The sequence below is a fragment of the Panicum virgatum genome, chromosome 6N (genome assembly GCF_016808335.1).
Source record: "Panicum virgatum strain AP13 chromosome 6N, P.virgatum_v5, whole genome shotgun sequence".
NCBI lineage: Eukaryota > Viridiplantae > Streptophyta > Magnoliopsida > Poales > Poaceae > Panicum > Panicum virgatum.
The window spans coordinates 16975526-16997078 of NC_053150.1; the positions used below are offsets into that span (position 1 = coordinate 16975526).

Here is a 21553-nt window from a genome sequence, read left to right on the forward strand (position 1 = left end):
TTCCTTACGCGAGAGAGTGCACGTATGTACCCATGTGTGTTGCCGTGCAACCCCGGGCGCCTGACAGTCCGGCTGGGTTACACGCGCCGATCATGTTCCAGCAGCAAATCGATGACACGGCTGAGCTAGAGAAAAAGAAATGGACCTGGCATGGGACACACCAAGCAACAACAAAATACGCTGCTCCGGACGCCAGCTTTTTCCCTGAAGAGGCGGAGCGGCCGGCACATGAATGTTACTGCCTTTCGTCCCTTTGCGCATGGTGATGATTCGGCTCGAGCTATAAGAATGGCAGTTGCAGGCAGTGTGCCAGTGTGGAGTGGCGAAGTTCAAGAAGACTCATCCATCAATGGCCAGCGGCGGCGAACCTAACGGTATGCAGTGGTCCTCTGGTATCTTGGTCACAACGACGCGACACTGATGTCTGTGCAGCACGCGTGTTGATTGATTCCGTTGTATTGCAGGCATGAACGCCGCCGCCGCCGACGCTGCGGTGTCCGACGGGGAGTCGAGCACGGCGGCCGGGGCCTCGCCGGACCGCGTGCTCCCGCTCGGCGTGCTCGAGTTCAAGGTGCCGCGGTGCGACGATCTGGTGGACACCGTCGACTGCGCGCGCGAGACCATCGAGTGGTGCGTCACCGAGGCGACGGCCAGGCTCGCCGTCGCCGCCGTGGACGAGGCCGCCCGCGGGAGCCGACGCGTCATCACGGCCGGCAACATGGAGCGCGCCATCCGGGGAATCCGGGAGCCCGACACGGTCCCTGGTGCGGTGCTGCGGGAGCTGGATGCCCGCGCCAAGGAGAAGAAGAGGGCCGACAAGCTGATGCGCCGGCAGGAGAGGGCCAGCAGGAAGCAGGCCGCCGGGGAAGAGGGGGCGGCGGCGGCGGCGCACGAGGAGCAGGGCCCTACCGGCGGCGGCGCTAGCGGTCACCAGGAGTAGCTCCAGTGATGACGAAAACGCGTGTCTAGTCATCTAGGTGGCGTGGATGCATGCCCCTGCAGGCTGCGCGTGATGCACTAAAGGCAACACCTTTTGTCCTCCAGTAACAATAAAAATGAATAAACGTGGGTGATACTTCAGACATGCCGTGTGCGTGTTAATTATACGTGCGTGTTATGTGTGGTTTGCATCTTTATTAGGAACTTTATCTTCAAAAATGCATAACTATCGGGCTTTCCAGGCGGCCAGTAACCAAAAGCCTCACCCATAAAGTATAAACTCCCAATTCTTTTTTAAATCTAGTAGGCTTTATAAAAGGTATTTATAAACACATAGTTTATCTGCACAGCATATATTTCACTTACAAAATAATTACAGCCTTTTTGTTAGTAGGAAAGTTGTTTGTGCAAACGAAACCGCGGTTTTTCTTGTCCCGAGAGGGAATATGGGTATCTAACACTTAACAAGGTTGCCACTGAATTTCTATGCGCACACTCATTATAGCTAGTGTGCTTCACACACGCCTCTTTCTCACATGTGTTTATGACACACTAATACACAAACGTCCTTTTGTCCCAGTTCCAAACCCCACTTTTGTCCTGGTTTTGGAACCGGGACTAATGCAAAAAAAAAATACTTTATATCTAGTAGGATTCGAACCTGTGACCTTTTGACTCGCGTAAGTTTTTTACCACACCACCTACACAGCACATGTGGTTATAGATGGGATTTCTTCCTTTTAAATTAACCCATAAATAAGCCTTTAGTTCCAGTTGGAGCAACTAACCGGGACTAAAGACCCCTTTGATCCATGTTGGAGCCACTAACCGGGACTAAAGGGCTTTTTGGTCCCGGTTGGTGGCTCCACCCGGGATTAAGTGTCCACGACCTTTGGTCCTGGTTGGAACCACCAACCGAGACTAAAGGTAATTTTTAGTCCCGGTTGGTGGCTCCAACCGGGACTAAATCTCCCCACTGGCCCTAGCTGTTGGACTCGGGACTAAAGTCTTCATTGGTCCCGGGTCCAATGGTGTCCAGGATTAATGTGTTGGACCAAAGGCTATTTCTGTAGTAGTGACACATACACACAAGAAAACATAGATAGATATATATGACACAAACCTATGCATACGAGAGAAATATGCACATCAATTAGTGTGCGGATGCCAATGTAGAGACAGAAGATAATGCATCACCAATTCTAGCAAAGGAGTTGAGGATAAGCTAGAGCGTATGTTACTGCCTTCGTCACTATGCGCATGGTGGTTATGCTCAGGTAAGGAGACACCTCTTCTATCAACACTACTAGAAAAACTCACATCCATCCACCACAAATATACCGGAATGAATTGGAACCGGTACAAATTTAATCTTTAGTATCGGAATAAAGGTCTTGAAGGCTTCAGTACTACTTTAGTATCATGAGACATATGATATACCGGCCAAGATTGGCTTGGTAGGAATGTTTCACACACACACACGATGGTGTGATTCTGGATATTTTGAACAGTGCGATGGTGGGGGTAGTAATAACCTGTGTGGTTTTTACTCGTCGGAGTTATTATGTCTGAAACTGTATGGGCTCAGTGGTAGTTTCACATGGTTTCTAATTCTTGGAAATGATGTGCTCCTGGTTTCATCAGGGCAGTCCCATCTATATATCATATATAGATTTTCTTTTTTGGAAAAAGGAAGTTTTATTGATCTTAAACAATTACATCAAGATGATACAATCATACTAAGATCCAACCTGATCTCTGCATAACTAGGACGCACACAGCCTAAAAAGTAAAAGAAAATAAAAGAGCGACATGACAAAAAATCATGCCGAAGCAAAACTATAACATACAACTTCGTCTTCAGCTACTTGCCTCCTTCATTACCATAGCAACATCTGGACTTCGAATAAGGCTCCCAAGACAACGCCTCCAACGAGAAAATGGTACGCGCACGCACCGCCATTGCAGTTACCTAACCAATTAAGGCCAGATCATAGGTTTTCACTCTAGAGAGCAATTCATCGGAATCCAAACAATGCCTTCAGCAAGGCCATTGCCAGGTACAACCAGTTAAGGTCAGAGCTTGGAATTTCTTCCTGCCACCGAAGAATCAGTACCAAACAAGTACCACATAGACAAAGTCACCTGGTGCTGCTCCCCCTTCTTGCTAAGCCAATGCTACCAAACAGACCAGACTTGGCCCACTTCAAATAGCCACGAACTCCAAGTCTAGCAAACTATCTGTAGCCTCGTCTGCTGCAAATACCATGCTACAAATTGGCCAATATGGATACGTGCATAGTCCACCGGAACGAAGTGCAGACTGAATCCGTCTTCGGAGTAAGAGAATCCGCAGATTAAAGCCAAGATGACACGAGCCTCTGGAACTGCATGGAAGACACAGGCGAAAATAGAATGAAGATGTCATCGTCAGAAGTAGTCACGAAACCCGAAGCTAGCCTCTCCGTCGTCGAAGCCGGAGGCCCTCACGACGAGGAACAGCGGTAGCCCGACTAGGCCGAGATCCCGGCGACCCCGAGAGCCGGCGGCTAGATTGTGCAGCTGCAGCCTGAAAATCAGCGATGCCCAAGTCGCCACCGCGGCAACCGTCGCCAAGGCCGATGGACACAACAGCGCATGTGGATCCTGTCTTGGGGATGCCGGATCACCCCGGATTGGGCGCCCGAGGGCCCTGCCGTCGCCGGATGAAGAAGGCAGATCTAGACCCATGGCCACCGGATCTGGCCGTAGGGTCCTCGGATCCGGCCACGCCGGCACCGCCACCACCCAGCAGCAGCCGCGCCCGCCTAGTGGGGGGATTTCGCCCGTGCCTCATTGCCGCCGCCGAAGACCGAGCACCATCGCACACCGTCACCTCCCAGATCTGCGTGGGCGAAGCTCATTGTCGAAGAAATCACCCTGCCGCCGCCGTCCTAGCAGACCAGCAGACTTCCGAGGCGCAGCTCAGGCGGCGGCGAGGCCTAGGGAAGGGTGGGGAGGGGCTGGCGGCGGCTGGCTTGGGCACCTCCCGTGTCGCCGTGGGAGGAGAGCGACGTGGGGGTCAACCCTCAAGTTGGGGGCCTATCATATATAGATAGAACCCACTAACTATTTTTCTCTTTATGCAAGGTGTCCACACTATTCCCCACTAAGTATCCCGCTAACTTGCAATCTTTTCATGCAATCTATTCATGTTCCCTTATTAACTACAAAAAAATTCCATATCATCTCTACTATATATGTAATACTTTACTGATATGTCATCAAACTTGTCCATTAAATATATCATCCGGAAGAGCTTTCCAATCGACAAACCACCCTCATGAGTATTTAAATTTAACTACCTCCTGCGTATTTCAAATATGCACTAAGTATTTCATTTTTTTCCTTGCAACACAAAACAAATCTCTACTGTGAAGAGAACTTTAGACTTTGATCATAGGTACATAGTTGTTCAGGCATTCCTGCAAGAAAGAAACTTATTTTTTAAAATAAATTCCATTTGCCTGGTATTGATACTACAATATTCAATTCAATGAAACACATGGACCAGCCATGGAAGATGTTCCAAAATGTCAAAAATTAATGTAAGTGCTAACATCCCTCATTCATAATTATCACACCCATCCCTGACATCCTATTATCCTACAGTAATGCAAATTACGATGGTGGAGAATCCATAAATATCTACATTTGTCCAATAAAACATAGCTACTATTTTTTTAAAAAATATTTGTAGAAACTTCACTTGGCCAAGAGACTCGGTACAAGATCCAATCACTTCACAAAATGATGCAAACTTTTCCATTTCTTCCAAAAATAAAATTAAAGCAACCTTACCATACCTATTATGCTTCTTCCTTTTTATCTATTTCATCAACTTGAACTTCTTATATGTACATCGATTTTAGTATTTAACCATATCTTATATACAACCATATCATATATCTCCAATGCTAAAATTGGTTGCAACCTCATAACTCCATCTTTTCAGCAAACTCAACTTCAACATTTTTGTCCAGAAATCCCGTAGCAACACGGGGTATTCAACAAGTACTATCTATAAATGGTGTCTAGAGAAGAGAGAGTGTAATAAATATGCATGTAGACACTACGTCTCCAATACATAGTGTCTATAGCAGTTTCTATAGAAAATAATAATAATTTGTCCTTCCATATGATGCAAATAGAGTAGGATTAGCTATATATATGATGCAAATAGAGTAGGATTAGCTGTGGCAAAGCCACGCATCATGGCAATTATCTGAGCAGCCTGAGACAAGTTGTGTAATAGCACTCTCCGTGCCTCCGTGGGCATTGAGATCAAACTGAAGACTGTCCCTTTTCCTTGTTCTGCTCTTCCCCACACACGTGCAAGCAACCATGGAAATTCACTGGGGTCATATGATCTGAGCAAGCCAAGCAATCACGACTAGAAAACAAGCCTTAGGTCCACCCCAAAAGTACCGGTATGGAGATGAACCGGAACTTTTGGGGTGGATGAAATCTTTGAATGAGCCGGTACCTAAGGCTCTCCATATGTACCGGGTGGTAACTTTTATATTAGTACAGGGTGGTACCACTAACCGGTACCTCTAGACGAGCCTTAGGTACCGGTTGGTGTTAACAATCGTTACCTTAGGAGCCTTAGGTACCGGTTGGTGTTACCAACCGGTACCTTAGGCTCATCCATGGGTTACTTCAAAAGGAAAGTATCTCCTTCTCAATTAGAAAAACTGTGTAGCAGAGATGGTAAAGGAGCAACGTGCAAGGCTAGAGATCGCGAGTTCAAATCCCAGCCAAAGAAAATATTTTTCGGGAATTTTGGAGGCCTTAGGTACCGGTTAATTTACCCGGTACCAAAGGCTCGAGCCTTTGGTACCACTTTCGGGGTACCGGTTCAAAAAACCGGTATCAAAGGGCATCTGCAACCGGTGCCTTAAGGCATTTTTCTAGTAGTGAATGCAACTTCGCGGATGCTTGAGTACAAACTGCAGGCTTCAGGGTAGAAGATTGTTGGCACGTACCGAAAATCAAACTGAATTCATATTCCTCATGTATATATTATTGCATAAAACAGAATTGAATTCATTTTCCCCGTCCCTTCCCCCGAACAAAAGCAAACAGCCATGGAAGTCCAATGAACAAGCTGCAATCAGGGTTGATCTGAACAAGCCAAGCAACCTCACGGATACCATGAGTACGAATTGCAGGTTGCAGAGCGCTCCCTGAGGCATTTCCCCACCGGTACCGCTAAGCAGCAACCGATTCGGAAACATGTGAGGCTTGCGCGGCACAGCGGCAGGCTGGTAGCTTCAATTTGTATCATCAGTCAACTGCCACAGCGAAGTGTTGATTTCGCCGTCCTTCACTGGAGCACCCCTGGATCATGCAACAACACTGATAGGAGTGCCCCCGGCATCTAGACCGTGCCGGCGGCCTCGCCTGTAGCACCGACGGATTGAATCGCATCGTCTAGAGCACAGGAGGCCGAAACGCCTGTCCGGCGCACGGAACGGGAGGAAAAGGATAGCGCTTCCAGTAAAATGAAGACTCGGCCCGGCCCCAATGCTAAAATACTTCATTTCTTGTGTCTTGGTAGGAGCCTATCTCCGAGAGTCTAGGTATACTCCTAGCTAAATTTAGAGTTTAAGAGCAGAAAAAGCTTCCAAATGGTACGCAACTCCAACAGAGTCTCCAGAAACACTATCTTCACCAGGACACTCCTCGTCGTCCGTCGTCCCTTCTCTGCCTCCTCTCCCGTGGAGCACGCGAGCCGCAGCTCCTCTTCCTGCAATGCCTCCCAGCGCGACTTCCCCTTCCTCCATCTCCCTAGCGCCACCCTGACCCGACGGGAGTAGCCACCGGCGGGCGCAGCCAACATGGCGTGCGGCAAGGGTCATGGTGGCATGCCATGGCCTCGGCTTGGCCATAGTGCGGAGGCGCGCGGCTCCGGCTAGCATCGAGGCTGGCCAGTGGCGGTGCGGGGTGGCGCGGCCAGGCGAAGCCGGCGAGCACGGCGGAACGGCGCAGGGCTACGCATGTGCGGCCACCGACGAGCACAGCAGCGGTGGGTTGACACGACGGCGTTGCAACACCGGCGGCGCGGGAACGAACGGAAAAGGGCTGGGGGCCTTTGGTGGCCTACCACGAACCTATTTTGGGGGTTGATACGGGTGAATGAGGGCCGAAGAGGTGGATCCACGTGCAGGGGAAAAAGCTCGATCGACGTCAATGGTGGCATGTGCTCGATGGGCCGATTCGGTCGGGGAGGAGCTTTGCCGCGGGCCGGGAATGGCGGAGCGAGAGTGCTGGGGGAGGAGGAGGTGCGTGCCGAGCAATGGTGATTCCACCTGCTCGGTATAGATGGCGAGCCAGGGCTGGGGAAGCAAAGCAGGATACCAAGCGGGGGAAGATGGAGTACCTGTTGGATCCTGATTTCTAGGAATGCTCGGTATAGATGGCGAGCCAGGGCTGGGGATGCCGAGCGGGATACCGAGCCGAGGAAGATGGAGTACCCGTTGGATCCTGATTTCTAGGAAATTTATCTATTTTAAGCTATCCCGTGAGAAATACAGAGACGGTTGGAGATGCTCTAAAAATGCCGACCCAATTTCGTGTATGCAATCAAGTGTATTGGTCTTTCCTTCTCTTTCCTCTTTTAATTCTTGTGCCACATCACATTTTTCCTATATGGCAGCCTAATTAATTCTGCATACACCAGCTGAGATCGATGGTTTGGACTGCCCTCGGAACGAAACCATTCCCCATATTCCAACATTAATATGGTGCCACATCATAAAAATGATGGCACTTAATTAATGAGGGTGAGAACCGGAATGACCTAATAATTTAGGGAGAAAATGGAGGATTTGGAGTAAAAATTGAGTGAGGAGATGCCTCAAACAGAGGAAGCAGTGGTCTACCATGGCCTGGAAACTTGGTCTCAATCATGGGTGGGCTCCCGCCGACCAGCATCGTTTGACGACACAGCTGTATTTTTTTTATTTTTACTTGGCACACTGCTCTTTCTCTCTAAATTGCATCAATGAAATAGAGGGGGGAATGATTCTCAGAAGAAAAAAGGTAGGGTTAGGTGCCTTGTTTGGATGCGTTAGAGTTTCTAGAATGCGTCTTCTAGAATCCGCATGGAGGGCTAAATGAAGTCTATTTGCAAAACCTCTTCAGGGATGAGTATAATCTTTCGCTATGAATCTAATGATGATAATTAATTAATGATTAGCTACAGTGATGCTACTATAACCATCCTATAATCACGCGGCCAAATATCTCATTAGATTCGTCAGGGTTCCTAGCGCAGGGTTCTAGAGTTAGTTTTGTAAACTACTTTAATTTATATAGTAATTAACGATCAAAATATTACTGTTCCTAGAATTGTAGGAAACCAAATAAGGCCAGGGAATGCGTGCTGGTCATAAGCTTTGACCCAGCATCAATCCCGAGCCCGGCTGTAGGAAGACTCCATTGGGAAAATAAATCTACTCGAACCAGTCTTATTCGATAAATCCCGGCTATAGGCCGGCTATACTCGAACCAAGGAAAAGGCTTAGATAGATGAATGAAGCGGGACAAAGGAACAAGGCTTTGAGTCTTTGACCACCACACGCTCCACTGCGGATCAGAGCTGGCGTGGACCGGGCCATGTGCAAATAATTAATAAGGTTTTGTTCGGTTAGACATGGATTGTTCCTACCGGAAAAAGTAGAAATAATGGAAAATATAATAAGAGATTAGGATTCATTCTGAATCGAAAACTAATTACAATAAAATGGCATTATGATAGCTGCATTAAAAGTATGAAATCAATTCATGAGTTTAGAGGTGTGGAATTAATCCTGATCTCTTGTTATAATTATTATGAATCTATTTTGTTGCAATTCATTTTTGAATCGAAATAAATTCCAATCTCTTATTATATTTTTTATTGTTTCTATCATTTCTATCCCGTCACTCTCGGCCGCAGCAGGCAGGTAGGATACCGAGTTGAACGGCTCCTAGAAATTAGAACCTGTGGAACAACTTAAGGCTGCAAGCTGCCCTGCTCCGTTAGCCAATGCAACCCAGCTCGTTGTCTTGGCTGCCATCAGCCATGGCTTCGCCGAGCTTCCAAACCCCAGTGCTAACCGCCGTCCTTCTTTTGCTCGCCGCCGGCGTCGGAGCCGCAGATGACGCCGTAGGGGTGGTTTCCCAGCCAACCTTTACCTGCTACACCATGGGTAACTACAAAACGTGCTACGTCGACCGCCAGGAGTGCTCGACCTCGGGCAACTTCACCGCCGGAAGCCAGTACCAGGCAAACCTCCTCAATCTCATAGGCGACCTTCCGCGGAGCACCATGGCCAACGACAGCTTTGCCGAAACCACGGCTGGCAGCGCTCCGGACAGGGTGTTTGGCCTCGCCATGTGCTACGCCGACCGCAGCTTGACGCAGTGCCAAGACTGCCTCCGGAATGTGCCCGGCGATGTGCAGCGGGAGTGCCCGTTCAGTCGACAGGCCAAGGTTTGCAGAGACTGTTGGATTGATCTCTTTCCTAATAGACCCAACGGTCTATTAGGCACTTAATCCGCGCCTTGATCGGGGGCGCCCAACCCTTAATGGTTGGTGGGCCCCCGCTGCACAGCGCTAAAATAAATAGGGTGAAGGGGCCGGGGCACTGTGAACGAAGTTCGTCGTGCCGCCAGTACCCTCTCCCACATCCTAAACCCTAGCCGATCTAGAGGGGCGCTGGAGCAGCGGGAATCACCACCACCGCCATCGACGCTGATTCATCGGCGTCGCTGTCACCGTCGTCGACTCCGACGCCACGTCCACGACACCTCTGCACTGCTCGTCGCCGCCTTTGAGCGGATCTCCATCAACGAACCTGTGATGGCTGGACCAAGCTCTTCTGCCGGCACTGAAGGTCCTCAATCTCGCTCCTCTCTCCATTTTCTCTGTGTTATTGTTGTAGATCTAGGACTTTGTTGTACTCAGATCAAGGAAAGAGAGAGAAATCCTACTCGATCCGTGCACTGTGTGATCCTAGAAATCTATTAGTGGTATCAGTCGCCTACACACGTGTAGATCGAGATTGGGAAAGAAAGATTCGAGTGCGAATCGAAAGCAAATCAAAAGAAAAGATCGATTTCGAATCAAATCGAACAGCAAACCCTAACCCTAGAGCAAAGGGCGGTGGGTACTCACCTGCACCGCCCTACAGCCGGCCGCCCATGTGCGGGATAGACCCGCGCAACCCGCTTCGTCGGGGTGTGGCACAGGATGCTCCGCCACTCGCCGCCGGGACGCCAGGGCGCACGCGCGCGGGCTCGAAAGCAAGGCGCCATCCATGGCGAGCTCGACGGCGGCGCGCTCACCCACTGGCGAGCGCGCGCGCCGGCGAGCAAGCCGCGGTGGCACCGCCTTGCCCGCTCCGCCCGGCCACCATGGCCAGTGGCCGTCGCCTCCATTGCGTGGAGAGAGAAGGGGGAGGGAAAGAATGAACTAGGGTTTGGGGACGCCGCGTCGTCGTCGGGTTTTTGATCCGGCGAAACTCACGGACGGTCGTCCGATCAAGTTCGACGGCTGAGATTGCGTCTCGCTTCCTGGGCCGGCACGCGGCCCATTCGGGCGGGGGAGGGGATGCCGCGGCGGGCCGATTCAGCGGCCTGGCCGTTGGGTGTCGGGCTTCGGGCCCAAGAAGAGGTGGCCAAGCAGGCCGCGTGCCGTTTTTTCCTTCTGGGCCGCCTGATCAGTGTACTGTTTTATCGTTTTTCTATTTTTCAGAAGTATTTTCAATAGTATTTTGCATGAATTTGTTTATAGTTTGATCTCTATTCAATTTTGCACAAACGTGTATATTGTTTAGAGCTAAAAGTTCACAGTATTGCTTCTGAAAATATAAATTTTCTACATGTTTCCGCTGCGAAAGTCATTACAGTTGCTCTTTACTTTAATTCGAACCAACGAGACAATTAAAGTTTAAGAGCATGGTTAAAAGATTATTTTTGAGGATTATGGTATTGTTAATTTTCTGACCAACGTTGTTAATTACAATACTGTAATTTCATAATTTTTGTGCATTTATTTCTATTTCTGACCAACAGTGATATAGATTTAATTGCATAAACAGTTGTATGTTTTATTTTTGACCAATGTCGGAATTATTACATACAATTGTTGTTATTATGTTCACACTATTTTTTGAAATTTTCAGCGGGGATGAACTTGATGGGATTTATCAGTCACATCCCGACTCTAAAAGGAGACAACTATGGCAAATGGATCAAGAAGGTTGATCTTGCTTTCGTCTGTGGAGAGGTGGATGAGATGATCACCACTCCAAAGCCCACTGAGCCACCGGCTCCAGTGAGAGGGGAATCTGACACTGATGCTGAGTGGCAGGAAAAGCAAAGGGACTATGCTCCAATAAAGATGGCTTATGATCTCCAAAAAATAAAGTGGAATAATGCCAACAAGAAATGTGTGGCTGTGATAAAGAACACAATTGATTCTAACATTTTGGGTTCAATTGGAGAGTGTGATTCAGCTGCAGAGTACCTTGAAAAGATAAAGAACCAGTTTACTGGTTGTTCAAAGACATATGTCACACAGATCATAGAGCAGTTGGCCACAAAGAGGTACTATGGCAATGCCGGTATTATAAGAGATCATATCATGGGGATGTACGCCTTGAACTCCAAGCTCAAACCAATGAACTTGGATCTCAAGGAAGAGTTTATGGTGCACCTGGTGTTCGCCTCTCTGCCAAAAGAGTTTGCAACGTTCGTTGTAAACTATAACTCACAGCCAGAGAAGTGGAACATGGAAAAGGCAATTGCCATGTGTGCACAAGAGGAAGATAGACTCAAGAAACAGAATGGTGGGTCTGTCAATTTTGTGCATAATAACAAGAAAAGGCATTTCCATGCTGCTTCTTTCTCTAAAGCTAAAGACAAAGCCCCTATGCCACAGAAGTATCAGCAACAGTGTCAGCAACAGCGCCCTCCAGCACAAGATGAGTGCTTCCACTGCTTTGATAAGGGGCATCGTAAAGCAGATTGTCCCGCTTACTTAAAGATGATAATGGCAATGAATTGTGATAATGTAATTTCATTTGTTAATGAATCCCTGTATTTACAGTTTTCTAAATCTACTTGGTGGATTAATTCTGGTGCAACTGTGCATGTTGCAAATTCTTTACAGGGATTCCGTTCGACAAGGACTACGCAAAGAAGCGAAAGACACATTAAAGTCACGAACGGAGTACAAGCAGATGTTGAAGCTGTTGGTGATGTCTCCATCGAGCTAGTTAATGGTTTCATGCTTGTATTAAAAGATGTTTTATTTGTTCCTTCGCTTCAAAGAAACTTGATAAGTGTATCACGCTTAGACACAGATGGTTTTGGTTGTCATTTTGCGAATGGCAAATGTGAACTATGGTTTGATAATAATTGTATTGGTGATGCTGTTCTTTACAATGATCTTTATTTATTATCTATGTGTGATAAAGTGCATTCTGTATGTAATGTGAATGTGCATGAATCCTTGTCAGAGAAAGAAATAAAGAAAAGAAAGAGAACTCAAGATACTTCATCGAAATTATGGCACTGTCGTTTAGGCCATATTTCGAGGGGGAGAATTGAAAGATTAGTGAAGAGTGAAATTCTTCCACAATTAGAGTTCTCTGATCTTGAACAATGCGTTGAATGCATTAAAGGAAAATTTGTAAAGCAAATAAAAAAGGGTGCCATACGAAGTGCAGGAACATTAGAAATAATCCACACTGATATATGTGGACCGTTTCCTGTGAAAAGTGTGGATGGCTATGATTCGTTCATAACATTCACAGACGTTTACTCCCGCTATGGTTACATTTATCCAATTAAAGAAAGATCTGAGGTATTGGATAAATTTAAAATATTCAAAGCTGAGGTTGAAAATCAGCTTGACAAAAGAATTAAAATAGTAAGATCAGACCGTGGAGGGGAGTACTACGGTCGACATACCCCTTATGGACAGGTTCCTGGACCTTTTGTGAGGTTTTTACAGGAAAATGGTATAGTTGCCCAATACTCTACATCAGGGGAGCCTCAGCAAAATGGAGTAGCTGAAAGGCGCAACCGTACACTAATGGATATGGTACGCAGTATGATGAGTTATTCCACATTGCCATTGAGTCTGTGGATGGAGGCGTTAAAAACCGCCATCCATATTCTCAACAGAGTGCCAAGCAAATCGGTGCCCAAAACGCCATATGAGCTATGGACAGGAAGAGAACCCTCAATGACTCACCTACGGGTCTGGGGGAGCCCAGCTGAGGCTAAAGTGTTTAATCCAAATATTAGAAAACTGGATCCCAAAACTGTAAGCTGCCATTTTATAAGCTATCCTGAAAAATCGAAAGGTTTTCGTTTCTACTGTCCAGACAGACATACAAAGTTTGTAGAAACGAGACATGCTGTCTTTCTAGAAAGTGAAATGATCAGGGGGAGCATGGTACCTAGAGAAATTGACCTTGAGGAGAAGCGGGTGTATGTGCCTACTCCTATGATTCAAGAGCCATTTTTCTCACTACCTGTTGATGCTGCACCAAAAGTTCCTGAAATAGTGACGTCAGTACCTTCTTCGGTTGTTGCTGCGCCAACTATTCCAATTATTACGGTGTCAACACCTGTCGCAACTCTACCCATACCAACAGTGAGCGAAGGTTTGGAACCTGTCATCCAGGAACTACCTAAACCCGCGGTTGGACATGAGGAGGAGGAGCTACAGCCCCCTATGGAAAATGTGCTAGAAGTTGAGGCACAAAATGTGCCACAAGCAGTGGCCCTTAGAAGGTCACAAAGAGAAAGAAGGTCGGCTATTTCTAGCGACTATGAAGTTTATAATACAGAAGAGGTTCATATGGAGGGTGATCCCACTTCATATGAAGAAGCCATGAGAAGTATTCACTCATCTAAATGGCTGGAAGCTATGAAGGATGAGATGAAATCTATGAATTCCAATGGTGTTTGGGACTTAGAGGAAATTCCTAAAGGAGCCAAAACAGTAGGCTGTAAATGGGTTTAAAAAATAAAACATGACTCCAAAGGGAATGTAGAAAGATTCAAAGCACGACTCGTGGCAAAAGACTTTACGCAAAGAGAAGGGATAGACTATAACGAAACCTTTTCTCCGGTTTCATGTAAAGATTCCTTCAGGATTATAATGTCATTGGTGGCACATTATGACTTAGAATTACATCAGATGGATGTAAAGACGGCGTTTCTTAATGGGGATCTGTATAAAAATATTTACATGGCTCAACCGAAAGGTTTTGTCATGAAAGGAAAAGAACATATGAGATGTCGCTTGAAGAAATCCATTTATGGATTAAAGCAAGCCTCTAGGCAGTGGTATTTAAAGTTTGATGAAACCATAAGAAAATTTGGATTTAAAGAAAATGAGGAGGACAATTGCATTTATGCAAAGTTCAGAAATGGAAAATTTATTTTTCTGATTCTATATGTGGATGACATTTTACTTGCTAGTAGCGATGTTGGTCTGCTACTGGAGACAAAGAAATTCTTGTCCTCAAACTTTGATATGAAAGATCTCGGTGAAGCTTCATTTGTTTTGGGAATTGAAATTCACCGAGATAGAACAAAGGGGGTATTAGGACTATCACAAAAGGCATACTTAGAAAAAGTTCTAAAGAAATACAGTATGCATATGTGCAAGCCTTCACCTGCTCCAATAGTCAAGGGTGATAGATTTGGGAAATTTCAATGTCCCAGGAACCAGTATGAGATCGATCAAATGAAAGCGGTTCCATATGCTTCAGCTGTCGGAAGCCTACAGTATGCTCAAGTTTGTACACGCCCTGACTTAGCATTTGTTACCGGAATACTTGGCAGATATCAAAGTAATCCAGGACAGGCACACTGGATCATTGTAAAGAAAGCATTACGTTATGTGCAAGGCACAAAAGGCCTCATGCTAACATACAGAAAATCCGATTCCCTAGAGATAGAAGGGTACTCAGATGCGGATTTTGCGGGGGACATCGATGACCGAAAGTCCACGTCCGGTTATGTGTTCACACTCGCAGGGGGAGCTATATCGTGGAAAAGCTCCAAACAAAGTGTCACTGCATCATCGACGATGTACGCTGAATTTGTGGCATATTATGAGGCCTCGGGGCATGTTGAATGGTTAAAGAAATTTATACCCGGTTTAAGAGTGGTAGACAGCATTCAAAGACCACTCAGAATGTACTGCGACAATGAACCAGCAGTGTTTTATGCTCACAACAATAAGTCAAGTGGTGCTGCCAAACACATTGACATAAAGTTTTATGTTGTGAAGGAGAAAATCCAGAATCACTCTATTACACTCGAGCATATAAGTACAAAGAAAATGCTTGCGGATCCGCTCACTAAAGGCTTACCACCCAATGTGTTTATGGAACACATTGCCGGCATGGGTTTAAAGGAAAGCCTGTGATTTCTGCAAAACCAAAAGGGCCCAAAAGATAAAGAATTTGTTTCAAAACAGTGATGTGTATGGTAGCTGTTGAGTCTATCGGTCTTGGACCGTGACGATAAAGTATGCTCTATTCATTAATCTGTGATGGAACAACTAAAGAAAAAAGTTTTAAGTTAAAGTATAAAGTTAAAGTACAAAGTGAGATCAAGGGGGAGAATGTTGGATTGATCTCTTTCCTAATAGACCCAACGGTCTATTAGGCACTTAATCCGCGGCCTGATCGGGGGCGCCCAACCCTTAATGGTTGGTGGGCCCCCGCTGCACAGCGCTAAAATAAATAGGGGTGAAGGGGCTGGGGCACTGTGAACGAAGTTCGTCGCGCCGCCAGTACCCTCTCCCACATCCTAAACCCTAGCCGATTTAGAGGGGCGCTGGAGCAGCGGGAATCACCACCACCGCCATCGACGCTGATTCATCGGCGTCGCTGTCACCGTCGTCGACTCCGACGCCACGTCCACGACGCCTCTGCACTGCTCGTCGCCGCCTTTGAGCGGATCTCCATCAACAAACCTGTGATGGCTGGACCAAGCTCTTCTGCCGGCACTGAAGGTCCTCAATCTCGCTCCTCTCTCTATTTTCTTTGTGTTATTGTTGTAGATCTAGGACTTTGTTGTACTCAGGTCAAGAAAAGAGAGAGAAATCCTACTCGATCTGTGCACTGTGTGATCCTGTAAATCTATCAGAGACGCCTGCGTCCTCCGCTACTCCAACCTGTCCTTCTTCTCCGACGCCGACCGGGAAATCGTGTCCTACGCCTCCACGCAGGCCTCCCTGGACACATACGTCCGCGACGCGGCGACCATGAACGCCGAGCGGTGGACTCTGATGACCGGGCTCGTGCCGGAGGCCGCGAGCTCCCTGCTGCGGCTCGCCAACGGCAGCAAGGAGTACACGGATTCGCAAGGCAACGCTCAGGTGATCTACGGGCTGGCGCAGTGCACCAGGGACCTCAACGGCAGCATGTGCAGCCAGTGCCTCCAGAACATGGTAATAGAGCTCAACAGCTTGCGCCCGAACAACACGTATGGTGCCGTCAAGTGCTACAGCTGCTATGTCGCATACAGTATCGGAGAGGACCTCGGCATCACCATTCCTCTGCCACCGCCACCGACTTCGAAACCGCCGGGTTAGTTACCCCTTGATTAGATGCAAAATTCAAAATTTCAAAACTATCACATCGAATAAGAATCTTACATGCATTGAGTATTAAATCTAGATAAAATGAAAACTAATTTCATAATTTGCTTGTAAATTACGAGACGAATCTAATGAGACTAATTAGATCATGATTAGACACTAAATTGCTACAGTAATATATGTGCTACTGATGGATTAATTAGTCTTAATAAATTGATCTCGTAGTTTACAGACGAGTTCTGCAATTTGTTCTGCGATTAATCTATGTTTAATATTTCAAATGTAAAAAGATTCCTTTTCAAAAAATTTACACCGTGCATCTAAACGATAGCTTAGTATCAATATTTCAATACTACATTAACCTGCCAGCAAGCTGTTCTTAATTTCGGAGTATCAACAATTAAGTAACCTGCCTTCGCCTCCAATTCTTCAGCGGCACTTATTGCCGGTGTGACTACTGGCTCCGTGGTGGTGTTGGTCATCTGCACCGGCATCTTGGTTTCCTTGTTGCTGCGCCGCCACGCGCAGAAGCAAGGGCAGACAGATTGGAGAAGATGCGACGACAGGGGAGGACGAGTTTGAGGAACAGGCGGCCGGGCCAAGGCGATTCCGCTACAGCGAGCTGGAGGCTGCAACCAACTTCTTCTCAGAAGAGGAGAAGCTCGGTGAAGGTGGATTCGGGTCGGTGTACCGGGGGCACTTGAAAGATATGGACCTTCACGTCGCCGTGAAAAGGGTGTCCAAGAGCTCTGGTCAGGGGAGGAAAGAGTACAACTCGGAGGTGAGGATTATTAGCCAGCTGAGGCATCGCAACCTTGTTCAGCTCATCGGCTGGTGCCATGACGGCGGCGAGCTCTTGCTTGTGTACCAGCTCATGCCCAACGGGAGCCTCAACACTCACATCCATAGCCAGAACAACGTCATGTCGTGGCTGCTCAGGTACCATACCTATCATCTGCAACGTTCTCTCTCCAAATTACATTTCTTTTTTTAGATTATGTTTCCTCAATTACTTGTGTTATATATATATATATCGTTCTAAGGTATGATATAGTCACTACTACAAAAACGTTGATTTGTCCCGGCTGGGAAACCGCTGTTGTCCCGGTTTCCCAACCGGGAACGCCTGTCCGGGACAAAAGGGGGCGCCCTTTTGTCCCGGGTGTGGCAACCGGGACAAAAGAGGACCTTTTGTCCCGGTTGGTAACACTAACCGGGACAAAAGGTGCAGCCAGCGCCCACGTGGCTGGCGCACCCTTTTGTCCCGGTTGGTGTTACCAACCGGGACAAAAGGTCTCTTTTTTTTCATGTTTTTCTTTTCTCAATTCTTTTTCTATTTCAATTATACTTTTGCATTTCAATTAAACTTATGTATTGGAATTCAGTGTGTATAATCTCCACTAATATATACATATATATATAGTTACTTATATAATATTTGTCCTAGATAGTTTTCATATATAAATTAATTCACTTATATATATATGTATACACATATCTATACATGTGAATTCCTTTACATATGAAAATGTCTAGGACCAATATTATATAAATATATATATACACATATATATTATTGGAGTGCTTATATATATAATACATACATACTCCATCATATTTGCATAGGTATATTCGTTCTTAATTACATAGTAGAATTCGCCTTTTGGAAATTTAATACATACATACATTAATTACATAGTAGAATTCGCCTTTTGGAAATTTAATACATACATACTCATAAATAGAAATTTAATACATAGACACACATATATATTTATATAGTTATATTCGTTCTTAATTACATATATACGCGTATATTGTCATATTTGCTGTGATTGTCAATATTAGATATTCCATCGTAGTAGAATTCGCCTTTTGGATCGAGGACTTGCTCAACAATAAATCCGGAGAATTGTTCTTGAATCGCCATAATCTTTTCCTCCGGTATGAGTTTATCGCGCATCTCCCCGACCTATGGAAAAAGGGGATAATTAATTTCGACTAATTAAAATACGAGTTCAAATATTAACAAATTTTTTACTTACTTCCTCCTCCCAATCTGTCCAGCCCTTTGGAGGACCTACCAGACCATGGATGTTCTCGCATACATAGTATGCGCACAATACAGTGCCTGGACAAAAGGCTCCCATTTTGTCCCGGTTGGTGTCTCCAACCGGGACAAAAGGCCCCCGTCCCCCCCCCCCGCTGGCCCGGCTAGCTGTTGGACCCGGAACAAAAGCCACCTATTGTCTCGGGCCCAAAGGCTGCCGGGACAAATGGCCAGGAACAAAGGCCTGTTTTGTAGTAGTGAGTGCTCGGCATCGGTTCTGCACTTGTTTACCTTCACCAAGAGTCGGAGCGGTGCATCCTCCACCGTGACATCAAGCCAAGCAACATCATGCTGGACGCTTCTTTCACCGCCAAGCTTGGTGACTTCGGGCTCGCGAGGCTCATGGACCGTGACCGGCAGTCACACACAACTGCGCTCGCCGGCACCATGTGGTACATGGACCCCGAGTGCCTACTATCTGGGAAGGCCAGCACATCATCGGACGTCTACAGCTTCGGCGTCGTGCTCCTCGAGATCGCGTGCGGCAGGCGTCCCATCGTGGAGGTATCGGACACTGATGAGGAATACGCCACCGTCCACCTTGTCCAGTGGGTTTGGGAATTCTACGGGCGTGGGAGGATCATTGAGGCTGCGGACGTGCGGTTGAATGGTAACTTCGACGCCAGGGAGATGGAGAGCGTGCTGGTCACCGGGCTCTGGTGTGCACACCCTGACCGCAACTTGAGGCCCTCCATGAGGCAGGCGCTCAATGTTCTGCGGCTCGATGCGCCCTTGCAAAGACTGCCCATGAAGATGCCGTCCTCGACGTTCTTGTCACCAGTCGTCAGTGCCACGCAGCAGGTCTGAACTGAACCAAGGGCTGTCACCGCCGCTGCCACCAGCAGCGGAGGCACCGCCCGTTCCAGAATGGCAGCTACCTTGTTAGGCGTCTTTATTTAGTACCTTGTTGCTGGATTGTTTAGGGCTCGTTTGGTTTTTTCAATTTAAATTATAAGTCTCGTCATCGTATGTTGAAACACCAGTTTGAAGTACTGAAAGTGATCAGATCGTGCTCTAGCCTAAGAGGGGGAGGGGGTGAATTAGGCAACTTAAAACCTTAACCTATGGCTCCAATTAAGTTACATAATATTAAATTAAAACATGCTATCTATATGTGCAACTAAGGTTATTCTAGCGTGAAACCCATATCCCAAAAGAGTTTAGCAATCTATAGCCTCTCATATCAAGAACCTACTCTATGAAAGTAAAGGCACACAAGAATTACTAATAAGAAATGCGGAAACGTAAAGAGCGGGATAGGAGGAAGCAAACTCTCGACGCGGGTGTTTATCCCGTGGTTCGGTTAGCCACAAAGGCTCACCTACATCCACATTGTTGAAGTACTCATTAAGAGTCTCGCTTCTCAGTAATGAAGTCTCTTCCGCGGATTCAACCACGGTCACCTTGATCCCGATTTCCACCAAAGAGCTTGTCCACGAAGGAAGGGGGTCTCCACATCCCCCGTACAAAATTGTCGTCGCCGCTCCACACCAAGTCGGAGGGTCGATGATGTGCCGGCAAGCCACCAATGCTTCAAAGGGCTAGCGCACCAAGTTCTTCTTGTTGGTTCACTCAAGAACCAGCCACAAGGTACAACACCTTGCTTGCTCACTCACTCAGGAACTAATCTAGCACTTGCACTCTTAAAGCTAGTGCTAAACCTAAGGATTTGATCAATATGCACTTGGTTTGGCTTGGAGGGTTTTCTGGGTGTGTATGAGACTTGTAGTAACTCCAACAATCTTTAAATAACCGGGGGATTGCATATATATTGGCCTCCAAGACCATAGAGCCGTTAAGAGCCGTTGGGCCTTTTCTGCACAGGGCACCGGATAGACCGGTGAGGGGGCACCGGTGCAACCGGTCACTCACAGCTTTGTAGTAGCCGTTGTCCTTCTGACAGCTGACATGGCTATCACCGGTGCCAAGTCTCCGGTTCATCCGGTGCAGCTTCTTTCCCTTGGAGCTGACGTGGCATTGCGCCGGTGCTTGCTCTGGTGCACTGTCGGTTCAGCCGGTGCTGAAGAAGTTGTGTCCTGGCTACTTGACATGCTCTCTGGTGCATAGAATGATGCTTGCACCGGTGCTTCAACTTTGCACCACCGGTGCATCCGGTGGCACTTAACTTTCTGGCACCAGCATTGCACATTGCTCCGGTGATAGGGCACCGGTGCATCCGAGGCCTACCGGTTAGGCCGGTGCTGGGTCACCCGTTTAACCGGTGCAACTGTTTCTGCAGAACTCGTCTAATTTAGCGTTTCTTTGAGTTCTTTCTTCGTGTTTTGCTTTGCTTTGCCTTTTTGCTTCATCTCTAGGATCTATAAATGTTCACTTGACAAACTTATTAGTCCCATTTGATTGCGTTATTACTCAATCACCAAAATTACAAAATAATGGCCTAATGGGGCCATGTTCCTTACAATCTCTTCCTTTTTGGTGATTGATGACAACACAATCAAAGCAAGCATAAATTTTGCAAAAATTGACAAATTGAACCACTTACACTTGCTTGGATGCTCACCATCATTCAATGTTGACATGGCCTCCCCCTAAGTCCGTCATCCCCCTTTGTTTCTCCCCATATTTGCTACTTCATTTTCTTTTACTCCCCTTTTGGAATCAAATCACCTAAAAAGTCCTTGCAAACACAATAATATAGCTCAAAGGGAAAAATTAGTAGCCTAGATAGTTAGTCCCATGAATTATGATCCAATTGTATGATATCAATGAAGATACCAACATTGAGCAATTACTAAGATGGATCACAAAACATAAAACTTGCATGATATGAGCTAAGCCTTCTACAAGTGTGTGCACGAAATGATAATGTGGAAAACAAG

At 46.8% G+C, this 21553-nt stretch overlaps 1 pseudogene; it reads left to right on the forward strand.

Annotated features, from left to right (window-relative positions):
• The first annotated feature begins 9172 nt into the window (after positions 1-9172).
• On the forward strand, positions 9173-19520 carry LOC120677980 (annotated as a pseudogene).
• Positions 19521-21553: the final 2033 nt, after the last annotated feature.